The sequence below is a fragment of the Dermochelys coriacea genome, chromosome 10 (genome assembly GCF_009764565.3).
Source record: "Dermochelys coriacea isolate rDerCor1 chromosome 10, rDerCor1.pri.v4, whole genome shotgun sequence".
NCBI classification, from domain to species: Eukaryota; Metazoa; Chordata; order Testudines; family Dermochelyidae; genus Dermochelys; species Dermochelys coriacea.
In genome coordinates, this window is record NC_050077.1 from 67,419,277 (window position 1) to 67,437,472 (window position 18,196).

The 18,196-nt window shown below is 43.4% G+C and overlaps 1 long non-coding RNA gene across 1 annotated transcript; it reads left to right on the forward strand.

Annotated features, from left to right (window-relative positions):
* The first annotated feature begins 3,811 nt into the window (after nt 1-3,811).
* Nucleotides 3,812-16,111, forward strand: LOC122456151. Its single transcript, XR_006274841.1, has 4 exons — nt 3,812-3,878; nt 4,404-4,651; nt 15,029-15,115; nt 15,837-16,111. It is a non-coding gene; the product is annotated as an uncharacterized LOC122456151 (long non-coding RNA).
* The last annotated feature ends 2,085 nt before the right edge of the window (nt 16,112-18,196 follow it).

The following is an 18,196-nucleotide window of genomic DNA, read 5'->3' on the forward strand; positions in this document are numbered from 1 at the left end:
AAGTCATGTTAAAAAGCCAAGCATTTAAGTTTTACAGGTCAAATTCTGATCTGAGTTATGCAAGTGTAAACCATGAATAATTCCACTGACATCAAAGACAAAAGCAGCAGTAGAATTTGCAAACGAACTCTAATGGAACATTAGAAGGGGTCAGTGGAGTTGCTGCTGATTTAGGCTGCATGATAGCTAAGTACCGCTCAAATTTATGAAGTGCACACGTAAGATATTTCTCTTTCTCCCATCCAGTGAGCAGATGGTATCTGTGGTGTGTGTTATGAAAAGGCTAGAGTGAAGAAATGGGCTTAACAATTTTGTCTAAAAGTGCTGAGGTTCTTGATCTCTTCCAGGAGTGAGATCCAGCTTCACTAGTGTGTACAGAGAGAGCTAATGGCTGCTGACACAAGTTTTACTCTTGATGTTGGGTGGTAGCTGTGTTAGTCTGTTGAACACAGCTAGCCTGGAAGGCCATAATCAGAGTCAGGCAGGCTCTTGCACCTTCCTGACGTACAAGATGAGGAGCCAGGTGTTCTGAACCATTTATCGCCACCAGCTGCATTGGAAATACCACCATTGATATCCACCTTTATCTGACCCCAGGAATGCAATATTAGAGCTCGGCCAAGTTTTCCAGTCACAGTTTATTTGCCGAAACATGTACCAAAACAAAATTTTGGAGGAAACTTAGCTCGAAGTTTTGTAAATGGTGCCTCACTGGTTAAGGCTCTCACTCAGGATGTCAGAAACCTGGATTCAAGTCCCTCCTCCCGATCATCTGTAAAAGGGAGGGGAACTTGGGTTTCCCACTATCCAGGAGACAACCCTAGCCACTGTCCTATGGGATATCCTCATGTGGGGCAGGGGTATCTCTTCTGTTGAAGCTGTTCCCCTTTGTATAAATAATCACTGAAGCACAGACTTGGACTTAGATCTCCCACACCCATGGTGAGTGTTCTAATCACCAGGCTATCGCATGATTCTCAGAATCTTTCCTGGCACAATGACTGTTCATTGTCATTCATAATGGTCATTCATTCATTCATTTGAGCAGTCACCTCTCATTCAATTCTCTCACTATCGGACCAGGCCTTACTTTGCAATCCCCTGTGTATCAACTGTGACTTATGTCCAGACCCTGCAATTTCATTCTTTCTGGTGGCAATAACAGTAGTAATCAAACAGTTCCTTAAAACAGATTGTGAATGCTTTGCAATCTACTGCTGAAAAGTGTGATGTCAGACCTAGGTATTATTTCAGTGAAAACAGATTGTAAATAATAAAACAGACTGTAGCTAGCTTTTTTCTATGGCTTACCAGTCTCTGGATCCGGGAAAGCCCTACTGCTTAGAGTCCTTCTGCAGTCTCTCCGAGTCAGCCCTTCTCTCCACTAAGGGTCTCGCCTGGGAATGGCTTTTAACGCATTCGTGTTCTTTTGAGCGCTAACCTCTCCATCTTTAGCAACATAAACTTGCACCGTATCGGCGACCAAAGAGAGGGATCATGATATTAACAACTTGACACATTGTCTTTCAAGTGCGGGCTGGCGTATTGTGTTGTTTCCTGTTACCATTGAGCTGCTTCAATTGGGTGCTGTAGGAAGACCAATCAGACAGGAAATTCTAATAACCCAATAGACAAAAGCTTCCCCTTGCTGGCCAGGTCACACTCAATGGTTACACCTCAGTATTGATAACTATTATATAGGATCTGTCACACCAAGGACCATCACAAACCTCGCCACACCTGCTCCACATGAATTTCTTAGAGTGCCTTTGCTAACAAACACATGCATAGGAAGTGTCAATGAAAACAAAACAAAACATATACAGTTCTCCTGCCAGGGAGTGGATGATGGAGCAAATGGCATACAGTTAGCAGACACATTGTTTAATGCACTGCAGGATGATGTGCTGATACTACAGCAATGGCATAAGAACCTGTATAAAACAGCTTTTTAAGCTTGGTGGTTTCATGGTTATATGGTACATAAACTGAATGGTTCAGTTCAATTACAGCACGGTCTTCTGACATCCCCCCCTCAGTCATGTATTGAAGACCATATTTCTGACATGCTTAATCAGCTCCTCCTATCCCATTAGTATAGAAAATATTGCCATTAGAATAAATGTGTTTTAACCTCTTCTTTGTGCAACATCCTCAGCACAGCTGGGACAAGCACTCTCCTAGTGTGACTGGCTAGCACCAATATGTGGTTCCCAATGCAGCTAACCAGCGGTTCCACAGCCAGCTGCTGCAGAGACTTGTGCAGCCTGACAGCAATAAAAAGTTAATATTCTGTCACCCTGCTGTGTGGCCTGTTATCGCACATTCTACTAGGAGCAAAGTGAACTCAATGTTAATCCAAAGCCCTATGCAGTGCCAGTAGAAATTTAAGTATAATCTCTTGCCTGGCTCCACGTAACTGCTGGTACCACTTGCTGTGCAGCAACAGACAATGCTATGGCTCAATTTATCCTGCTTTTCCATCATTTCATTGGGTAAAAACAAAAGCGCTCATCTACCCTTCCCGAGGTGGCAGCAGTAACTCTGGGTTTATGCAATGCTGCTAGTAACAGCTTTAACTTGATGCCTCTTAACGTAGGGCTATATTTGGCTATTGGTGTTTGTCAACAGTAGAGTTAGGTCACCTAACCTTTGCCTGCCTAATTACATACACTCGTGCTCCCTGTCTCCCCCCCCCCCCACACACACACACACCTTTTTCTCCTTTCAATGCTTCCCTCCTCATCTGATTTTGTCTGCTTCTAGGCTTTCCATGCCCTACTCCTCCCCTTGCTGCCTGTAGTTCCACCCGTGTTGTGCAAGTTCTGTGCCTGCAAACACTCCCCATCAGCACTTTGCCCTGGCCAGTACATGGTGTCACAAGATGTTGTAAGTTAAGTAGTGTGGCTGAGTGGGAGCAGCATGAAGAAAGCCATGTGGGTGGGGGTGCTAGTGTATGCGTTTGCCCTGTATTTACAGTTTTTGGACTCAATGTGCACATTCAAACTAAGAGGGTCTGCTATGCCTGTGTGCTGTTGCTTTAAATAACTGCTCTTTTAAAAGGCATCATGTGCCAGGGGTTAATTCCAGAACAATGTCAGAGTCTTGCATGCTTGTGTTACTAAGGGAGACTCCCTCAGCTGTAATGGTGAGAAATAACGCTGCTATTTAAAATGCAGATGGGGCAGTCTGACTGCAGTTCCCCCCTACAGCCAAACTGTTTGCAGGTTGAACGTCAGCAATTGTAACAGCAGCCAGAGTAAGAAAGATATCGGCCAATTACGGTGTAATTGGCAATCTTTTCTAATGCTCAGGTTCTGATAGAAAATGCTATTGCAAAACATCATCAAGCTAACTGTAGCTGAGGCAGACATTAAAAACAAATATTATTTTGTTAAATCCTGCTCAGCGAACACGATTATATTCCAAAGCTCATCTCTCATTTTCATTTACTGGGCACCTGTTGGTAAGAGGATTCCCATATGAAAAACATGCTAACACTAATTTGCTATTAAGACTGATACTAGCTCTTGGAAAAGGCTAGCAAACAGCCTTATCAACTGATTCGTGTGTTAAAGTCCAAAGCCTGCAATAGGAACTGCAGGTGGGCAATGTGCCCTTAGAAATCTCAGGTGAGCACCCAAAAATGGCTTCACCCTACACGTCAAAAAAAGCAAGGCAAAAATTTCCCAAGGGGTCTGACCCATTAAACTCCTGCTCAACAGTGGAGTCAATAACTATGTTGCCTGACAGTTTTTGGTAGATTATGATGCTCAGTGGCATGATTCTTCACTCTCTCTCTCTGTATTGCAGGGCTAATGGACAAGCTGCAGAAGAGTGGATGGATGCATTGCTGATGAACAGCTCTGTTGGAGCAGGTTAATATTAATTTCCATATCTTCTGTGTGACAGTATTTTGCAATTTAACACCCATCCATGTATCACAATCAGGGCTAATAAATGAACCCGCTTGCATGAACTGTGCATTTGCATTAGATTTTTTTTTTAAACACCAGGAAAACCCAACCACACAGCACTACAGAGTTAATATTGTCCACAAAGATATCTGGTTTACCAGGTAATGAGGTTAAAAAGGCCAATTTATGTTTCAGCAGCCGCCCTGGTTGTTTGCAATCCCTCTAATTAGGAGTGGGCAGTACAGGGTTTAGCTGACAATTGTGGGTGGGGGCGTGGCTTAAAGTTAATGTATTCAAAGACTGTTTGGTTTGACTAAGATAATGTCACTTTGAAAGCTGAATGCTTTTCTCACAGTCAGGGAAGAGTCACTAATTTCACTGAAAAGAAACATGTACTTGTCCAAGTGTCACCACTATGTTCTTCTCCACAGGAAACGAAAACCAAAGCCATCTCTACTCAAACTACAGCCTCTTTCTTTTCCCCAGGTGTTCGCTGCAAGACATTTCAACTAGGATTACCAGATGTCAGGTTTTCGACTGAAACGTCTGGTTGAACAGGGAACCTGGCAGTGTCCGGGCAGCACAGCTGACCGGACACTAGAAGGCCAGTTGGCCTCAGTAATTGGCCTCCGCCACGGGGCAGGGGGAAGTAGCAGCAAGCCACGTGGAGGAGCTGCTCTCTGCTCAGCTGCTGATGCCTGACAGTGGCTGGCTTCTGGACTGGGCACCAAGAGGTAGGAGCTGCCTCCCCAGAGTGTGGGTGTGGGAATCTTGGCCATCCTCCCTTCTGCCCCACAGAGCACCAATTGCCCTGACCCCTGACTACAGGGACCAACTCCTCTCCACCGCAGTCCCTTGCACTGGGGATTGACCCCCCACTGTGTCCCAAATGGGCAGGCTCCTCCCAGCCTGGATCTGCAGGCAGCCAGTGAGTCCCAGGATGGGGGAAGAGAAAGAGTGTGTGTGCGGGGGGGGGGGTTGGATGGAAAGTGAGCAACGGAGGGAGGAGGAGAGGAGTGAGCGGGGGGGCAGGGCTGTGGGGGAAGTGGTGGGACAAGGGTGTTCAGTTTTCAGCAATTAGTAAGTTGGTAACTGTAACACCCAATTAGAACATTCGTTGATTTGTTTATTTTTGTCTCTGGACAACTGACTAAACATCACAAGAACAACCGATGTAGCAAAGCCTAATTATTACCATCTACCAGTGCTTGCTAGGCATGCGGTATGTGTTACAATATGAACAAAGGCTGCTACTTTTCCACGTATTGCCATATACAATGGAGTCTGGAGGCAAAACTAAATTTCTGTACTAAAATAGCCATTTGCCTTCTGGCTGGCATTAAACCCAACAGAAACTGCATTAAAATAACCATAAGGGGCTGACAGAAGTCAAGCTTGCATTTGGTTCTTGTAGCTTGGGTGTTGTGGTAATGTCACACCTCCAACTAAGCTTTGAAAGGAAGGGACTTTTTTTTTCTGTGGAAATATGTATATAAATGCATAGGAAAGCAAAGCAGGAACTAGTAGGCGTGGCTTGCAATCTCCTTTGGCAATGGCTGGTGTTTGTGGTTTGCATTAACACAAGCTGCACTGTGCACACACGCAACATCTCCCCATCTGCCTGTCGGTTACTAGCATGCAAATCACTTCATTTGCATGTTTGTCAATGGGAAAGGGAAGCAGGCTTGGTAATGTATTTCCTAACATCACACAGTCAGGAACCCGCCCCCTCCCTTTCACCTCTCCCCCAAACGATTCTGAAGGAAATAGGGCTCGAAGGGGTGGAGGTGGGGTAGGAGGACAGAGCTGGTAACTCAGTAAGGGGCACAAATATGTTTGCTCACCCCAGGCGCTAAAATGCCTAGTTACGGCTCTGCTTGTAGGCCTGTTACAGAAGCAGCCTTAGTTCCCACTGAAGCCAACACAGACAGCAGTCACCACCTTGATCTATCAGTGCATACCCGACGACAGTAGCTCTCAGGTTCCCTCAGTGAAAGGCTATTTAGAGCTTATTACAGGTGACTGATTAATAGGCCTGGAAGAGCCAGAAGTACCCACAGAACATGTCTCCCATGGACATTGGCAGTAAAAGGTTCCCCACACTGCCCTGCAGCTGCACCTCAACCCTGAGCTAGAGGGTACCAGCTGTTTGGAAGAATTATGCTCCACGTTCTTTCAGTTTCTGGCCTCTGTGCTGAGAATACCAGCAAAGCAAGGTCATCAGGTAGAACCGACCCTCATACCAGGCCCCATCAATCAGTACTGGACTGAGACCACCAACGTCTTTCAGAGTGGTCACAGACCCCCTATGTGAGTTTCAAAGGTAAATCAACTTGGCTGAATTTGAACTGGCGAGCTGGAGGTGAAAGGTTCTGTGTCCCAGATCAATCCCTTATGTCCATCCCTGTTCTACCTTGTATCCACTTTTGAATTTTCTTCCATCTAAAAAAAGAAAAATAATGAACTGAGATGATAAACCGTGTGTGTGTGGGGGGGGGGGGGGTATCCTTGAAGAACAGAAACAACAGAGACAAAGGTGATCAAAATGAATGTATTCAGTAGAGTGATAAAGGGATTGTGTTGATTTTGGGGTTTTTGGTTTTTTTAAGTCCTGCACTATAAATAGGAGCTCAATAGATAAACATACCCATATTTGAAAAAAAAGGACACATAAGATTTTGTGTTCTCTAGCTTGGGGAGCACTTTTTGTTTTTTTAAAACAGAGGGAACAACTGTACAGTGGGTATCATGATAATATAGTGTTCAGAAGAAGGCGCATATTATTTCAACTAAATCCATAGTTACCAAGAAAGGTGAAGGGTATAGCAGGAATTTTTTTTAAAATAACACTGAAAACATTGATAGCAAGTACAAATTTACCACAATATGTGAAGAATCCCTAGAGCAAACACTTGAAAGAAGTTTATTCAGCAAGTGAAGAGATGATGCTCGCTGGTTCCAGGCATTAAAGTAGCCCAGCTACATGTCTATGAAAGTACATTGCAAATGTTTGGCCATAGCAAACTGATGGAAACTGAAAAAGGTTCAGAAACTATGGATACCCCATGTGGCCACATCATCTTCTGTCCCCACACAGTTCCCTTCTTCCCAACTGGCCCTGAGCCAGACCATCCTCCAACACCTTACTTGGAGGTATCATCTGCAAGAAAGTCCTGGGGGCCTGTTATCTCTACTGGCATCATGGTGGATGAACCACTCCCAAGCTGGTGTCTTCAGCATGCTGCGAGGAATGGTTAATGGCCCCCTTAAAATTAAGGAACTTGATAAACAGCCCTTCTGCTCTGTAGCAAAATGACATGAAGCCACTTCTTGCTATTGCTGCCGGGTTGGGGTTTTTTTTTTTCTGGCTGGTTCAGAAAGGGCATTCAATGTATGGATATGCAATCTGAGAAAATACATCCAAATGGCTTCTACTAGCCTGCCCAATCAACTTGGGGATAGGCTCAGCCAATCAGGGAACTAGAACCACTACCATGTGACTAGCCACAACTAACCCCACTCAAAATTTGATAAAAGGGCAACATGAAAAAAGAATCAGCAGCAAATTTTATAGTCATCCTAGAAAAAACAGAGGGGAAAAAAAGGATGAATAAAATGTTATGACAACATTTTGTAAATTGGCTCCAATTCTGAACATTTTGTGAACTCAAAACCAGGGAAATTGCAATGAGAGAACATTTAGCTACCCATATTGCTCAAGCTCTACTTGACATCTTTGCACTCTGCACAAACGTAATTGTGCCCCAGCTACAAACTAGTGCTGTAGGGGCAAATAAGTTGTTGGACGAAGGTATTCACAGACCCTTTTTTCTCTTCTATTCCAGTGTAAGGTTATTTTTTATGTTAATTAATAGGAGACTGTATACTGATCTGTTGACTCTACCACAAACAATTTTGCTTTAAGAACAAAAATCACAGGTTTTCCATCATGTTCCTCACTGGAATTAGTTGGGCAGGATAATTAAAACCCACTTCAAATTGGTGAGGAGGGAAAGAAACCAGCCCCGGAAGCCATATGCCATAGCTCCATGTGGGTGTAACCAATACAAATGGTTGGATGGGGAAAACAATTTCTTCTGCGCCTAAAAACATAACTACCGGTTTACAGGTGGAACCTATGCTAATCAACATTCATTTGCGAATGAGTCACTGCCATTTCCCAGGTCGCTACTCGCTAGGCCAAGGTGGCTGTAGAAAAGGATTGATAAGCTGCTAGCGCCTACATTTTTCTTCACCCGCATAAAAACCCTTCACCATCTATTTCCTACAGCGAAAGCTCAGTTAAACTAGTATTAAAAATGGCAAAGGGTGCACACAGAGAAACACTGCAATACAGCAACATTCACAATACATCATTCTGGCTGTGTTTAACAAAGAGCTTTGCATGTGTGTTATACACAGTGCATTTGCAGGGAAATGGGCTGTATGATGTCAGGTCTTTCCTGTATCTAAAGGGTCATGTTGTTATTTTTGTATTCCTTAGGAAAGGTCTTTGACTGAAAGCCAGCAGAAAGCCCAGACCTCTGTTTATCCACAGAACTGGTACAGCATGGGCAGCAGTAGTACAAACTGTCCTATGTTACCCCACCAGGGCATCTCAGTACTGGATGGGGAGACGGATGGGGAGAGTTATTCAGCCTTTATGGCTCATTCAAGCCTTCATCTCTCTGGAGTGACTACCAACAGAAGTGTCAATGTATTGCAATTATGAAATGAAGAGCTGTCTGCTAGGGACTGGCCAGGTCATTTCGCATAAGCCTCCAAAAAGTTGTCAGCTGTTCCTCAGTTTTAGTCACTGGGCACCTGGGCCAGAACTGAACCAGTTGCCCAGAGGCTAAAGGCTCATGTTCCAAATTATGAGTCCCTGAGTTGTCCAGGCCTCATGCTAGCCATTTCTAGTGTAGCAGGTGTACGATGCAGTGTGATACTGCTTTTCATTTTTATTCAGTTCTATACAAATGAAACACACACAAAATAGCTGTCTATATAACAAGGCCTTGCACTAGACTTACCTATGAAGAAAAACTTAATCTTTCATTTGGCTCTTGGTGATATTCAAATTAGATGGTTTTATTATTTATTTTGAGTAGGGGCAGTAATCTACTCTGTCCTCTGGCTGTATTATCTGTTCAGTGGCACACTGGGACTTTATCAATGGAAAATGGAGTGGTTGAAAGCCAGCATACATTTTAAAACTATTTAAATGTTCTTATTGAGTCTAGCAATAACTTGTGTAAACAGGATACCAAACCACTTTCCCCCTCCTCAGTAAAAACTCCATCCCCCACCAAGTTGCATTTCTGAGCTACTGTAAAAGGACAGACATGAAACCATGGAGGACAATGCAGTAGTTCAGATGTATCTGTTCTGCTAAGGTGACATGCAGTTTAGTTTCATAGGTTGTCAAATACTCTGAATGCTAACATCTTCCTAATGCAAGAGCAGTGTTGTATGAGACATGGAAAGAGTCTCTGAGGAATGTAAATGGAAACTTCAGAAAGTGGACCCTACTCACAGATACAACTGCAGAACTGATGGAATCCTAGCAACCAGTTTTACCATGGCTACAACAGTGCAGTGATGGTAGCCTACAGTAACATCTCTGCAACACATACCTAATTGTATTATTCCAAATCACCCACTCAAAATAAAGACAGTTTGAAATGTTTTGACGGAATTGTGCTTCCAGACAACTCCGAGAATAAGCCAAAAGGCATTCTGTTAGCACATACCCTCTTCACACACATCTCTAGTCGTCTGTATGCAGATAAGATATCATACACATATAAACAAATGTATGTAAGTATGTAAGAGGCTGCATTCATTTTTCATGTTCTATTTTAAAGGACTGCAAACTATGTAGATGTTCTGTAATTCTGCATGCGGAAACTCTTGGGGAGCAAGTTGAGGCCATTCAGCCAATGTAGGCAGGTGGGAAATAGCCTCAAGAAAACTATTTAGAGCTTATTAAAAATTAACTGCAATTATTTTTCAGGCTGTCCATTAATCGCAGTTAACTTGCGCAATTAACTAAAAAAATTAATCGCGATTAATCACACAGTTAAACAATAGAATACAATTGAAATATATTAAATATTTTTGGATGTGTTTCTACATTTTCAAATATATTGATTTCAATTACAACATAGAATACATGTACAGTGTTCACTTTATATTATTTTTATTACAAATATTTGCACTATACAAATGATAAAATAAATGGTATTTTTCAGTTCACCTAATACAAATACTAGTAGTGCAATCTCTTTATCATGAAAGTGTAACTTACAAATGTAGATTTTCTTTTATTATATAACTGCACTCAAAAACAAAACAACATAAGCTTTAGAACCTACAAGTCCACTCAGTCCTACTTCTTGTTCAGCCAATCACTAAAACAAACAAGTTTGTTTACATTTACAGGAGATAATGCTGCCTGCTTCTTATTTACGTCACCTGAAAGTGAGAACAGGTGTTCATTCGCATGGCACTTTTGTAGCCGGCGTTGCAAGGTATTTACATGCCAGATATGCTAAACATTCATATGCCCCTTCATGCTTCAGCTACCATTCCAGAGGGCATATGTCCATGCTGATAATGCTTGTTAAAAAAATAATGCATTAATTAAATTTGTGACTGAACTCCTTGGGGGAGAATTGTATGTTTCCTGTTCTGTTTTACCCACATTTTGACATATATTTCATGTTATAGCAGTCTCAGATGATGACCCAGCACATGTCTTGTTTTAAGAACACTTTCACAGCAGGTTTGACAAAATGCAAAGAAGGAACCAATGTGAGATTTCTAAATATAGCTACAGCACTCGACCCAAGGTTTAAGAATCTGCAGTGCCTTCCAAAATCTGAGAGGGATGAGGTGTGGAGAATGCTTTCAGAAGTCTTAAAAGAGCAACACTCCAATGCGGAAACTACAGAACCCGAACCACCAAAAAAGAAAATCAACCTTCTGCTGAGGGCATCTGACTCAGATGATGAGGACATGTCCACTCTGCTTTGGATAGTTATCAAGCAGAACCTGTCATCAGCATAGACGCACGTCCTCTGGAATAGTGGTTGAAGCATGAAGGGACATATGAATCTTTAGCGCATCTGGCACGTTAATATCATGCAATGCCAAATACAACAATGTCATGCGAATGCCTGTTCTCATTTTCAGGTGACATTGTAAACAAGAAGCAGGCAGCATTAGCTCCTGTAAATTGTAGGTGTCAGAGATTGGCTGAACAAGAAGTAGGACTGAGTGGACTTGTAGGCACTAAAGTTTTACATTTTTTTATTTTTGAATGCACTTATTTTTTGTACATAATTCTACATTTGTAAGTTATTGTGTACTTTCACAATAAAAAGATTGTACTATAGTACTTGTATTAGGTGAATTGAAAATTCTTGTTTATTTTGTTTTTTTACAGTGCAAATATTTGTAATAAAAATAAATATAAAGTGAGCACTATATACTTTGTATTCTGTGTTATAATTGAAATCAATATATTTGAAAATGTAGAAAACACTGCAAAATATTTAAATAAATGATATTCTATTATTGTTTAACAGCGTGATTAATCGTGATTAATTTTTTTAATCACTTGACAACCCTAATTATTTCTCTCTAATCTCAAACACACTGATATAAGATACCAAAGCAAGAAAAATAATACAGAGCAATTGTTTGAAAATGCCAGATAACTGGCATTTAGCATATCTGGCAAAATGCAAGTTTTGTCACCTTCCAGAGAGATTGAGACACTGGAGCTATAGACGACTTTCCTCTACTACAATAAATCACATCCCAATTACAGAAAACAATGGTGTATAGGGCCCAACCCACAGTACAATACCACCTTGTTTCATTCCCTTGTTTGTGGCACCTGTGGTAATTCTTACTCAGGGCCTGACTCTACTCCCAATGAAGAAAGTTTTTTGTTCATTTTTACACAAGTTAGATTGAGCTCCCTGTGTAGACAAACCAGGAAGGGGAGAGGTCAGATTTCTCAGGACAAGGAGGTTGTAATTATTTCAAATTTTGTTCACACAGAGCAGTCCACTTCCTTGGGAACCTCACCTCAATGTGGCGGGAAGACTTGTGTGTTCCAATGATGCCAATAGGTATGCTGGCAGGAGTTTTAACTCCTCATAGTGGGTCACCCAAGATGGACAGGCCAAAGGATAGGGAGCAGATGAAGAGCAGTCCACTGGTTCTCCAGGTTAAGGGTTGAGCAATAGGTCAACAACCTATCCCCATAAAACAGTTAAGTGATTAAAAAAAAACGGGCAAACAGCATGCCCTAGTAATGGACTCTGTCAGCAGAAATAATGAGTTTGGGTGAAAGCATCAGGAAGCAAAGACTGTAAGAAGTTCTTTACTAAAGGTAAAACAAACTAAGAGTAGGTTTTTAAAACATTAGAACAATGGCTGCAACAACAAAAGCTGTGCAAGTGATTCAAGATGTAGACAAAGAGGGGGTTACTCACCTGTGCAGTAAATGCCGTTCTTCAAGAGGTGTCCCTGCGGGTGCTCCATTCTAGGTGTCAGTGCGCCCCTGTGCCGTTGTTCGGAGATTTTTACAGCAGTACCCGTATTGGTCACACATGTGCGGAGCCTGCCTCACATACCAGTCTTGTCTTAATAGGGCACATGCACAGCCAAACTCCTCAGTTCCTTCTCTACAATGGAGGCAGCCCAGCTGCAAAGTAGAGGGGAGGAGGGTGAGAAGTGGAGCACCCACAGGAACACTCATCTCGAAGAACGTCAGTTACTGCACAGGTGAGTAACCTCCTCTTCTTCTTTGAGAGGTGTCCCTGTGGGTGCTCCACTGTAGGTGACTGAAAAGAGGTCTCTCTCAAGGAGATAAGGACTTTGGATCTGGGAGGAATGCAGTAGATAGAACAGCTCTGCCCACACGTGTATTGGTGATGGGTCCCTGTGTAAGAGCATAATGTTTTGCAAGCATATTTTCAAAAGCCCAAATGGCAGCTCTGGAAATGTCCTTAAAGGGGGACGTTATGTAGAATGGCCACTGAGGCCGCCATGGATCTGGTGGAGTGAGTCCTGATAAAGGTAGGAGGAGTCGCATTCTGTAGTTGATAACAGAGATAAATGCAACTCGAGATCCAGTTGGAAAGTCAGTGGTTAGAGATAAATGAGCCCTTAGAACATTCTGCAATGGGGATCAATAGCTTGTCGGAACGCCTAAAGGTTTTAGTCCTGTTGAAGTAGAAGGACAAAGCTCTGCGCACATCCAAAGTGTGCATCGTAGATTCAAAGGAATTCACATGTGGTTTTAGAAAAGGTAGGGAAATGGATAAACTCATTGACATGGAAAGATGAGTGCGCCTTCAGGGAATTTTGGGGAGTAAGCATAGGGTGACTTTGTGCTTAAAAACATGGTGCATGGCAAATCTGCCATGAGTGCTGCAATTTCTTCTATGCGTCTCACACAGGCAATTGTTACCAGAAATGCAGTTTTCATAGAGAGGTGTAGGAGGGAACATGTGGCTAATGGTTCAAATGGTTTTGGGTTAGCCAGGTTAAGACTAAGGGGAGGTCCCAAATGGATTAGGTGGTTTGATGTGTGGGTATAGGATTTGGGGTCCCTGAAGGAATCACTTAGTAATGAGATGAGCAAAGATAGTCCTATCATCATTGGCATCATAGAACATTGTAATTGCAGCCAAGTGGAGTTTGATGGGACTCGGGGAGAGTCCAGATAATTTAATCTCACATTAATAGTCGAGATTAGTGGGAGAGGCACAGAAAAAAGGAGTGGTGTTTGTGACAGCCCACCAGGGTGTAAATCTTGTCCAGTTATAAAGGCAGGTGCTGCATGTAGAATTTGTTGTGCTATGAAGGAGTACATTTTGAACCTGCTCCAAGCAAGTTTGCTCGGCATGAGAGAACCATGAAGGAGCCAAACCTTGAGGTATAACATGGTTAAATTGGGGTGGAGTAGTAGACCTTGTTGTTGGGACAAGAGATTCAGGTAGAGGATAGTGGGATGGGTGCGGAAAGCAACATCGTGGTAAGGAAAGGGTATCATGCCTGTCTGGGCCATGAGGGGCTATCATTATGACCCTGGCTTGGTGTGTTCATATTTTTATCAATAATTTGTGTATGAGTGGTATCAAGGAAATGCATCCATTAGGTCGGTGTTCCACAGGAACATGAATGCACCCCCGAGGAGCGTTTACCTAGTCCCGCTCTGGAACAAAATGTTGGACATTTCTTGTTTGCTGCAGTTGCAAAAAGGTGTATGGTTGGGTATCCCCATGGGTGGAATATATCTAGTACTATCTCCTCATTGAGTTTCCATTCATGGTTTATGGGAAATCTTCTGCTGATGTCATCGCTGTGGTATTGAGAGAGCCAGGTAAGTATGCAGCTGATATTCAGACATTGTGTCTGAGACATCAATTCCATCTCTTCATCTCTTCTGTACAAAGGGAGTGGGATCATGCCCCCCCTTCCCTGTTTACATAGAAGATGTAGGCAATGTTGTTGGTCATTATCCTCACATGTTGGTTTTGTATGAAAGGAGAAATTGGAGGCAGGTGTTGCATATCGTTCAAAGTTCTAGACGTTGATGTGTAGGGATGTCTCAGCAGGAGACGAAAGACCCTGGGTAGTGTATTGGGGCATGTGTACTCCTTATGCCGTAAGGGATGTGTCTGTAGTTAAGACAACCGATGGGATGTCCTGTAGAAAGGGGACCCGTAGCAAAGGTTGTGAGGCAATGTCCACCAGTGGAGAGAGTCCTAGACTCTGGGAGGTATGTATAAAAGTTTGTTTAGACCATGGACATTCGGTTTGTAGACAGTGGAATCCAGCTTTGGAAACACCTCATGAAGAGGCGAGTGTTCCTGACTATAAAACTGCAAGAGGCCATGTGGCCTCAGAGTTGTAGGCAAGCTTGTGCAGCCACTTGTAGATGTTGCACAGCTTGAGAACAAAAAGTTTGATAGTGTTAAAAAGGTGGAGTGGGAGAGATGCTACTCTTTTGCATGAGTCGAAATGTGCTGCTAAGAACTCCAGTTGTTGGGTGGGAGTGAGTGAAGATTTACTTTGTTCATTTGCAGGCCAAGAGCATGGAAACATTGGATTGTCCATTGTGTGGATTGAATGGCTACTTGGAGGGTCCTGGCTTTGAAAAGGCAGTTGTTGAGGTAAGTAAAAATTATGATTCTCTGCCTTTTGAGATGAGCAGTTAAGATTGTGAGGAGTTTGGAAAAGATACGAGGTGCAGTCAAGAGGCCGAAAGGTAGGACCCTGTACTGGTAGTGTTGTGAGCCCAGAATGAAGCGAATAAAATGTCTGTGGGCAGGATGTATGGTCACAGAAACATAATCATCCTGCAGGTCGAGGGCTGAAAATCCAATCTCTCTGCTCCAGTGCTGGAATTATGGTTGCAAGAGTCACCATTTTTTTTATTATTATTTTTTTAATTTTATTTAACAAATTTATTGAGGCATCTGAGGTCGAGAATGGGTCGCCATCCCCCAGTTTTCTTTTGTGTTAAAAAGTAATGGGAGTAGAACTCTCTTCCTCTGTGTTGGTCAGGCGCTGGTTGTACTGCTCATAATTGGAGGAGGTGGTGCACCTCTTGGTGGAGCAGTTGTTCGTGAGAGGGCTCCCTGAAAAGAAAGAGGGGAGCAGGGCGGGAATGGGCACTGAAGTAGGGATGATGTTTTCTATATCATCGGTCACATCTTCATATTTGCTTATTAATGGGAGGGGGTTGACATGGAGCCGATGAATTGGTGCGGCAACACTGATATCTTGGTCGTGGGTATTGTTGTTCATATGGTCTATGACTTTGTTGAGTATACATTGAGTAGCATGGATGTTGATAAGATTGGTATCTATATTGTCTCTTCCTATTTGCAGGGGTTTTGATACTGAGAGAGCGTAATGTCTCTCTCGAGTCCTTCATGAAATGAAGCACATCGTTGGTGTTATTGGCAATTAGTTTTTCACCATCAAAAGGGAGATCTTCTATGGTATTCTGAATCTCGCAAAGAAAAGAAGACGATGAAAGCCATGAAGCTCGACGCATCACAACTGCTGTAGCAATGGACCTCGCAGCTGTGTTAGCAACATGTAGTGTAGTACAAGAGATGATTTGTCTGTCAGAGACTATAGCTTTAAACTGATGGGCTCCCCCCCCCCAAATGTCATCAATAAAGTCCATGAGTTTCTCATAATGTCTGTGGTCAGATTTTTCCAGAATGGTTGCATAATTGGATATCCAGAATTGTAATGTGGACAAAGCATACACTGTACAACCAAGCAAGTCCAGCCTTTTACTTTCTTTATCAGTTGGGGTAGACCTGGGAACTGGTGTTTGTTCTTTTAGTTAGCTTCCTCTACTACCAATGAGTTTGGGCACTGCGTGAGTAAAAGGGAACTCAGACCCTTTGGAAGGAATAAAATATTTCCAGTTAGCTCTCTTATAGGTAGGTCTGCTAGTAGCTGGTATCTGCCATATGGTTATGGCAGGATCCATAATGGCTGGATTTATAGGCAAGGCAATCTTGGATGTGGAGGAAGGTTGCGGGATGTCAGTCAACTCATGCTGGTTTTCAGACAACTTCCTCCAGATTAATCCTTGACTCATTGGTGACTCTTTTGAAAAGATCTTGAAATTTTAAGAACTCATCCAACAGTGTTGGTGGGGAGGCAGTAAGCCTCATCCTGTGTGGATATGGGCTCCACAAGGGTTGGGGAAGCATGTGTAGCATGTTCGTCTAAGTGTGGAGTAAGAGCTTGTTGTTGTGTCTCATTCATAGCCGTATGCACTGGTGGTGATGAGGTGGCCTTGCTCTAATTTTTGGCATCTTGGTGATCATAGTGGAATCGCTTACATGGTGCTTATGGACCCCGTATTGCCACTGACCAGGAAAAGGCCTAGGTGGTGCCATCCAAGGGTTTGTATATCAGGGAGGGAGGTCTTTGATGAACGAAGACCTAGATTTTCTGTGACCAGTCCTGATTTGGCTCTGTGACTGGGAGAACTGGTATGGTGAAAAGTCTCCCTGCACTATGGCTTCCTCATCACTAGAAAAGTGAGATACAGCCAGAGACAGGTGTCCGGACCGCATGCGAATGTCTGGAGAGAAATAGGTGTCAAGTAGAGGTAACTGTAGGTTAGGTGACACCTATAGGTCCTGTGAATGAATGGACTGCGGTGCCAGAGAGCCTGTGGGGGACAAACCCTCTGTTAGGAGTGCCTGCGGCACTAGAGGGTCGTTCGGCACCAACATTCTCTGCACCATAGCGCTCAATACATGCGCTGAGGTTGGTGGTGCCAGGAAGGGAAGCGCAGCCCGGGTTTGTTCCGGCAAGGTCCTCTGTGCTGGCACCATGTCCACTGCGGTGCCAGACGCTGCCATGAGAGAGGTAGGCAACTTGAAGCCTGAAGCCTCGGCACAGGGAGCTTGCGCTGTCACTGCAGCCAGAGACGGGATTAGCGTGATGCTGGGGGAACCAGCACTCCAAAGGTGCTGAGCCGAGAAAACATCTGCATAGACGAAATAGACCTGCTCAGCAACCTTTTTGCTTGCAATGTTTCCCTTGGGTGAGGGAGGCAGGCATTTTCTTTTTTTGTCCTTTTTGAAGGCAAGAGGGCTGTGGTTCACTGAGGAGCCTGTACCTGGGTCAGAAGCAGGTCCGAGTGACTTCTGCCCAAGAATCATTTTCAGGCAGAGTTCTCTATCTTTATGTGCCCTGGATTTTAATTTGGAACAATGGGCACATTTCTGAGGAATGAGGGACTCCCCCAGGCATTTTATACACTGGGAATGACCATCCAACATAGGGATGGCATCTCTTCACATAGTGCACCGCTTAAATTCTGGGGAGCCAGGCATATTAGTGTCGGCTGGAGGCTGAGAGGAACAAGCGGGAAAGAAATTTTTTTTTTAAAGGGTTGAACTTATCTAGTAACTAGAGTGCTAAAGTAAAGAGGGAAAGGATGTATAATGGGTAAAAGAAAAAGTTTTAACAAGTCTGCTGTAGGTCCGACTCCAGCTGGAGATGGTAGAGAAGGAATCGAGGAGTTCGGCCACGCATGCGCCCTATTAAGACAAGACTGGTACGTGAGGCAGGCTCCACACATGTGTGACCAATATGGCTACTGCTGTAAAAATCTCTGAACAACGGCTCAGGGGTGCACTGACATCTACAGTGGAGCATCCACAGGGACACCTCTCAAAAGAAGAATATAATCTTGTTGTCTTTTGAGTAAG